We start from the raw sequence: 8,379 nt of genomic DNA, 5'->3' as shown, positions 1-8,379 counted from the left end.
TCCGTGAGGGACACTGCTTGTGACCAGCCTCCACCCTGACACAGAACCATTGATCACAACCCTTTGTCTCATATGTGTCTTAACATAGCTTCTAGGAGGATCTGCTCCTTGATATTACCAGGTACAGAGGCAAGGCTCAGCGGCCTGTAGTTACCTGGGTCATCCTTTCCCCCTGTGTTAAAAATGGGAAGAATGTTTCCATTTTTCCAGTTACCGGGGATATCACCAGACAACCAAGATTTTTCAAATATAATGGAGACTTGCTCGGCAACCACATCAGCCATCTCCCTCAGAACCCTAGGATGGATATCATCCAACCCCATGGACTTATATGCATTCAGTATCATGAGAAGGTCTTGGACTTGTTCCACCATTACAGTGGTACAGAAACCACTCCTACACCCTCACCAAGATTCTCATGGTCCTGGCAGACATGGGAAATGTGACCACCCTTGAAGACTGAGGCAAAGCACTCATTGAGTATCTCAGCTTTTTCTATGTCTCAGGAAGCCTGCTCCCCATTACCTCTCATCAGAGGGGGAACACTCTCCTTGGCCTGTCTCTTCCTGCCTATGTACCTGTAGAACTCCTTCTTGTTATCTTTCAGCTACATCTGCGCCTTGGCCTTCCTAATCTTATCTCTACACAAACGGACAACAGTCTTGTTTTCCTCCTAGGCTACAAAAACCTGTTTCCATTTCTTGTACATTTCCCTCTTTTTCTTCAGTTTAAGCTGCAAGTCCTTGCACAGCCATGACAACCATCTGCCTCCTCTGCTCGATTTCTTCTGCTTGGGGATGGACAGCCATTGTGCTCTCAGAAGGCTGTCCTAAAGGAGCTGCCAGATCTGTTCTGCACCCATGCTCTTAACAACAGTTACCCAGGGGATCCCACCCAGCAGTTCTCTGAGCAGCTATAAGTTTGCTCTCCTGAATCACATGGTCCTTGCTCCGCTTTTTGCCAGGCCCACATTTTTCAAGATCACAAACTCCATCAAAGGCATGGTCACTCTAGCCCAGGCTGCCTCCAATCTTAACCTCTTTAACCTCTTCTCCTTTGCATTGGTGAGCACCAGGTCCAGTAAGGCTTCACCTCACGTTGGTCTGTCTACTACCTTGACTTGGAAGTTGTCCTTGACAGAATACAGGAATCTTCTGGATTTTCTGCCACCCGCTATACCACTATTCCAAAGATATCTGAGTGGTTGAAATCTCCCATCAGGACAACAGTCCGTGAGCACCTCCTGCAGCTGAAGCAAGAAGGCCTCATCAACAGGCTCCCCTTGATCAGGTGGCCTGTAACAGACTCCAACCACTACATGCCCTTTACTGGACCGATCCTTGATTTTTGAAATCCACAAGCTCTTGACCTGATCGTGGGTGTTCCTCAGACACAGCTCTTCGCAATCTATCCACTTCCTAACATTGAGTGCAACTCCCCCACCCCTTCTATCCTGTCTGTCCCTTCTCAAAAGCCTGTAGTCCTCAATCAGGGTATTCCAATCGTGGGATTCACCCCACCATGTTTCTGTGATAGCAATTAGGTCATACTTTCCCAATTGTGCCACAGTTTCTAGCTCCTCCTGTTTATTTCCCATGCTGTGTGCATTGGTACAGAGGCACTTCAGCTTAGCTATTGGCCTCATTGCCATCTTGGAAGAGCCTTCCTTAATACCTCCAGGACAAGTAAGGGGTTTTCCCTTACTGCCTCCCAAGGTGACAGCGTTCCCACTCACTTCTCTGACACGCAGTACATCTCCTTCCCCCAACATATCTAGTTTAAAGCCCTGCTAACCAGCCCAACCAGCTTATTCCCAAGAAGATTTGTGGCCCTTCTAGTCAGTTGGCTCCCATCTGCCGTCAGCATTCCCCTTTTCTCAAGGCTGCATCCTAAACCATAGTACCCGAAGTCCTAAGTGTGACACAATTCACAAAGCCATTCATTCAGCGTGTCCACCCTCCTCCTTTTGTGCAGATCCCACTCACCAACTGAGAGGACAGAGAACACGACGTGCACTCCCAATCCTTTCAAGCAGTCTTCCCAGAGCCCTGAAGTTCTTTTGATCACCCGAAAACTTCTTTTGCCTACCTCTCCATTTCCAGTATGGAAAACCAGTAAGGATAGCAATCGGAGGGCTTAGCTAGTTGAGTGCTGTTCCTAGCAACTTCTCTCACCTGGGAATGAGGCAGGCAGCACATCTCCCTGTGGGATGGGTCCGAGAAGCATACCGGGCCCTCAGTTCCCCTCAGAAGGGAGTCCCTTACGATGACAGCTCTTCTTCTTTTTCCTGACTGATGCTGTAGCAAAATGGGGATCAGACTGACTAGCCTTGGACAACCTCTCCTGCATGGATGGACTTGCACCAACATCCACACCCCCCAGTCCATCCACCTCCAGAGCCTCATACCTGTGTTATGTAAGAGCACCTGGGAAGGTGGGACAGGCTTAAGGGCAGTCCACTTGTTGTCCCAAACAGGAATTTGTTTCCATCCCTCACTGTCTTGAAGGTCGCCCCTTCCCACCTGATTGTGAGATGGCAGATGATCCCCCACTGCTTGAGAAGCATCTCCCCTGCACCCTTCCTGTAGGGATGGCACAGTGCAACTCCACCAACTGATCCCCTTCCCACAGTCCTGGATGCTCCTCAGCCTCCTTTAGCTCTACCACCAGGCTGAGCAGATCATCCACCTGCTCACACCGCACACAGCTGGTATCCCGGCTGCCCTCCTGTAGCAGCAGCGACAGGGCCAGGCATTCTCTGCAGCCTGAGACCTGAACTGCGGCATGGACATTCATGCTTTCAGTCTGAGTCTCCGCATCCCTTTCAGCAGCAGCCGCCGCCGTGTGGTGACCATGGTTGCACCTCGGTGTGTCCAGAGAGCAACGACCTGCTAAGTGACCTGTTAAGTGCTTAGCGCTAAGCCCCCTCCTGTACGGCAGGTGCTCTGCCCTGCCTGCTGGCAGATCCGTTCGGGGTTTGCCCTCAAAATCACTCGTTTCACAGCGAGATAACAACCCTCCTCCCTGTGTAGTCATGTGAACGGGTGGCTTACGGTCTCTCCTCATGTGAACGACAGACGCCATTCACATCACCCCGACTCCTTCTCTTCGTCCCCGAGGCTTTTTCTAGGCAAGTGGCGTGGATGCAGAGCCGTTGCCCTGGCAACGCCCACTTCACGTCAGCCGCTCTCGCGAGAGCTGCCGGGCTGCTCCGTTATCTCGGGGTTCCCTGGATGAAGAAAGCGATCGAAACCCGCCTGTCCCTCGCGGTCAGTCGCTGCGGTTCTGGCCAGGTCAGCTCTGAAGCAGCGAACCTCGGCAATCAGTCAAAATAAGACGCTGTGGTATTTCTTAGCAGCCAGAAAAAGAATATGAGGAACAGTTGTTGAGGGGATGGGAGTGGGAGAAAGAGCACCAGACGCAGTGACTCTGCAAAGTTCAATTTAATAACTGAACCGAAGCTATGGATAAGCTGTGTTAGGAAAAACTTCACACTCCTACACATACACACCCACATACAGTTACAGTTATTGAGGCTGTCCCCAACTGTGTGTTGGCATCGTTAAGCCTTGGGGAAATGCAACACTTGCTCCAGCCCAATGTTAAATGCCTGCTCAACAATATCCTCCTCCCACTGCTCTTCTGGCCCCAATATCTTTTACTGGAGAGACGCCACACAGGCCACCAATCAAATAACTCATGAACCATCTCCAGCAATGTCAGTTCTATTTTTTTGTTTGTTTGTTTATTTATTTTTGTTTTTCCTCCCCTCACTTGCTATCCCATAGCCTGCACCAAGACTTATCACACAGCCTTTGTTTGCACCATACTGTCAGCCATGGCTCATTATATTCAGTTGCTCACCCCTGATCCAGGCAAGGTCATGATGCTCCCATGACAATACTTCAAACTCTGAAAAACTGCAATACCAAAAGAAATGTTCCAAATATGAATAAAATAAAACTTTTAATGAACCAGAATTCATAGCAACTCTAAGGCTTAGGATGGAGTAGCATGCCAATGAGATCAAGAGACCCAAGTCTTGTCTACTGAACATGAACTTCTCAAATATAGGTTGAGAAAATGAAAACATGGACAAACCTGCTTCTCTGGCCTCACAAATATTCTCTGGCCTCACAAATATTTGCAGATGATGCATTGCCTTTTTTTTCCCAGTATCTCCTTACTATTGTTCTCTAATACCTGTCTCTACTGTACTGAAAGGCACCTGTACAATGCCAGAATACTGTACAGTGTTAGTATCCGAAACTGCTGAAGTGTGCGGACCTTTACTGTAAATTATTATTCTTACTAGTACTGAATGCATCACAAGAGATGTATTGTCGGTATTCTTGGGTGACTGCACCTTCTTCCCATCTTAGTCAACAGAGAAATGAGCTGTAGGTCCTGCATTATACTGAAGACGTTACTGCCAGAAAACAAGAGTGAATACTCCAACACCCTCTATTCTTCAATATTATTAGACAAAAATTAACCAGCAGATATGAGGAGTGGCATCTCAGTAATTCAGGATGTCTTCCAGCTTTTGAAAAGCAAATCAGTCCAGAAACAATCTTATCGTGACTGATAAAAGAGTGTACCATTCAGTACTTAACAGGTAATCACAGAGTGAGAATCATAGAATGACTTGGGTTGGAAGGAATCTTAAAGATCATGAGTTCCAATCTCCCTACTATTGGCAAGGACACCTCCCACTAGATCAGACTGCTCAGGGCCCATCCATCCTGGTCATGAATGCATCTGGGGATGGGGCATCCACAATTTCTCTGGGCTGCCTGTTTCAGCACAAGTAATTCTTTACCCTCTGAGTAAAGAATTTCCTCCAAATATCTATCCAAAATCTTCACTTTTTTTACATTAAAACCATTCCCCCTTGTCCTGTTATTATCGGACCATGTAAAAAGTTGGCCTCCCTCCTGTTTATAAGCCCTATTTATGTACTGAAAGGTTGGAATGAGTTCTCCCTGGAGCCACACAAAGTACCCTCAACCATTCTTTATAGGAGAAGTGCTCCAGCCCTCTGATCACCTTTGTGGCCCTTCTCTGGACCCACTCCATCAGTTCCATATCTTCATTTTGCTGACAGACTCAGACCTGCAGTCAGTAATCCAGATGGGCTCTCAGAGCTGGGGGAGAAAAAAAATCACATCCATATGGATGTTCTGCTGGCTCTTTTGATGCAGCTCAGGATTCATCCTGCTTTCCGGGCTGCAAGTGTATACTACTTCTACATTGCATGTAAAAAATTTTGCCCACCACAACCCCCAAGAGCTTATCTGCAGGGCTGCTCTCAACAAGTTCACAGAATCACAGAATGGCCAGGGTTGGAAGGGACCTCAAGGATCATGAATGTCCAACCCCTCTGCCACATGCAGAGCCACCAACCTCCACATTTAATACTAGACCAAGCTGCCCAGGGCCCCATCCAGTCTACCCGTGAACACCTTTAGGGACAGGGCATCCACAATCTCCCCCAGCAGCCTGTTCCAGCACCCCATCACTCGCTCTGTAAAGAACTTTCCCCTGACATCCAACCTAAATCTTTCCTCCCTCAACTTAAAACCATTTTCCCTTGTCCTGCTGTTATCTACCTTTTCAAAGAGTTGATTCCCCTCCTGTTTGTAAGCTCTCTTTAGTAAAGGCTGCAATGAGGTCACCCCACAGCCTTCTTTTTTCCAGGCTGAACAAGCCCAGCTCCCTCAGCCTGTCTTCATAGGGGAGGTGCTCCAGTCCCCTGACCATCTTTGTGGCCCTCTTCTGGACCCTCTCCAACAGCTCTCTGTCTTTCTTGTACTGGGGGCTCCAGACTGGACACAGTACTCCAGATGGGGCTTCACAAGAGCAGAGTAGAGGGGGACAGTCACCTCCCTGTCCCTGCTGACCACTCCTCTTCTGATGGAGCCCAGGATCCCATTTGCTTTCTGAGCTGCAAGAGCACACTACTGGCTCATGTTAAGCCTTTCATCTGTCAAGACCCCCAGCTCCTTCTCTGCAGGGCTGCTCACAAGGACCTCTCCTTCCAATGTGTATAGATGGCTGGGATTCCTCCAGCCCAAGTGCAAAACCTTGCACTTTGCTGTGTTGAACCTCATTAGGTTCACCCAAGCCCACCTTCCTAGCCTGTTGAGGTCCCTCTGAATGCCATCCCTTCCTTCCAATGTGTCAACTGCACTACTTGCTGAGGGTGCACTCAATTCTGTCGTCGATGTCATTGATAAAGATGTTAAAGAGCACCGGTCCGAAGATAGACCCCTGGGGAACGCCGCTCATTACCAGTCTCCACTTGGACATAGAACCACTGATGACTACCCTCTGTTTGCAGCCTTTCAACCAATTTCTTATCCATCAAGTGGTCCACCCATCAAATCCACATCCCTCCAATTAAGGATGTGGTGGGGGACTATGTCAAAGGCCTTGCTCAAGTCCAGGTAAATGACATCAGTCACCTTCCCTTCCCTGTCACTCCATCATAGAAGGCCACAAGATTGGTTAAGCATGACCTTCCCCTGGTGAAGCTGTACTGGTTGTCTCAGATCACACGCTCATTTCACATGTGATCAAGCATGTTGTCCAGGAGGATCTGTTCCATGATCTTCCCAGGCACAGAGGTAAGACTCACTGGCCTGTAGTTCCCCAGATCCTCCTTGCTCCCTTTCTTGTAAATGGAAGTGATGTTACCCTTCCTCCAGTCATCTGGGACCGCATCTGACAGCCACAACTTTTCAAATATGATGGAGAGCGGCTTGGCAACCACCTCAGCCAGCTCCTACAGAACCCTGGGATGCGTGCCATCTGGCCCTATAGACTTGTACGCATTCAGTCTCATGAGGCAGTGTGTACACATATCTGGGATCGATCCAATCAAGGGGTAACACCTTGCACTTGTACTTGCTGAACCTCATTATGTTCACATGGGTCAACTTCTTAAGCCTTTAGATGACATCCCTTGTCTCTGTCATAGCAGCTGCATCATGCAGCTTAGTATCATCAGCAAACTTGTTGAGGGTGCACCCTATCTCACTGTCCATGTTGTTGTTAAAGATATTAAAGAGCACCCGTCCCAAGATAAGCCACTGAGGGACACCACTTGTCTCCATTCTCCACCAGAATACAGAGCCATTGACCACAACCCTATTGTAAATGATGTGCATTGTGTATCAAAGAAGAATAAAAATAACAAAGGCATAAGCTCTCAGGATGGGCCATTTTAAGAATACTAGTCACTGTCAATTCCAGAAAACATAGCAATGAGTGGAGTCAAGAGTCTTGTTCATAGAGTTTCTATAGAATAGGATTTCTGCTTGTTTTCTCAGTCATAGCCTAATGCCTAAGAATGACTTCTCTGTCACTTCCTTTTTCTTTATCTTCTCTTCCTCTGTTTTTCCTACTAGAGCTCCTCGCTTTAGTTTCAACTCTATCACTCTCTCCAGTGTTATTTCCTTGTACTCCCCCATGGTCTATGTACTTCAATCATGCTACACTTCAGTTGTTTTAACATACTTTTCCCTGTTCCCAGAAATGTCCCCAGAAAAGGACTAGTGGATCATCTTTCTACTCTAAAAGACCTCTGCTAAATTCTAAAGTACTGGGAAAAGAAGATAATGCAATTGCAGGTTATGTCGTGCCATACTTTGTCATTACTCCTGAAGTAGAACTTCAATACAATGAATTTAGCCCTTAACTTTTAATACTTTACTGTGCATGAAACCTATGCATTCTGCTGTGGTTTCTTTTTGTTTATTTTTTTTTTTTTTTTTATTGTGTATTTAGCCACTCTTGAACAGCCTTTTGTGAAAACAATGTTTATTCCCAATGCAGGGACATATACCTCTAGTCTTGCCAAAGACATGCACAAAGGTAAGGTATTCAATTTTATGCTATTTTGCAGATTCAAAGCCTTGGACCTTAAAGCTACAAAATGAATCTGTCTTGTGGTTTGTTTGTTTGTTTGTTTGTTTGAATGCCAATACCCTAAAATTCACTCACCTTATAATACTTTGTTAGTGTAATATTTGTAGTTGCATTACAACTACATAATGCACTGTCATAGATTTAACCTAACTGATTTTAGATATCCACCCATCCTTTTATGTTAAAAGTCTGTTTGCTCCAAACTACCTCTGTGGAGAGTAATTTATTAATGCCTACAGATCAGTGAGATAAGGTGGGATTACAAATTGATATATTCTTCACTTGGCAGACTGAGATGTAGATCTGCTTACCTGACAGACAAACCGTCACCAAATCCACTGAAGAAAAAGTCGTATCACAGTAGTTTGGTAGCATTTTGAAACATGCTATTAACATGATGTGATGCTACCGTGGCTACTGAATATTAAGGTCTCTGGAGCTAGAATA

The 8,379-nt window shown here is 46.6% G+C and overlaps 1 protein-coding gene across 5 annotated transcripts in view; it reads right to left on the bottom strand.

The window, feature by feature from the left end:
• The window catches only part of KLHL1 (kelch like family member 1), a 275,645-nt gene that overhangs the window by 123,068 nt on the left and 144,198 nt on the right, over positions 1-8,379 (bottom strand). The window lies entirely within an intron of this gene.

Source organism: Meleagris gallopavo, chromosome 1 (genome assembly GCF_905368555.1).
Source record: "Meleagris gallopavo chromosome 1, MGAL_WU_HG_1.1, whole genome shotgun sequence".
Lineage (NCBI taxonomy): Eukaryota > Metazoa > Chordata > Aves > Galliformes > Phasianidae > Meleagris > Meleagris gallopavo.
The sequence above is the reverse complement of the archived record's forward strand: the minus strand, read 5'-3'. Positions and strand labels throughout refer to the sequence as shown.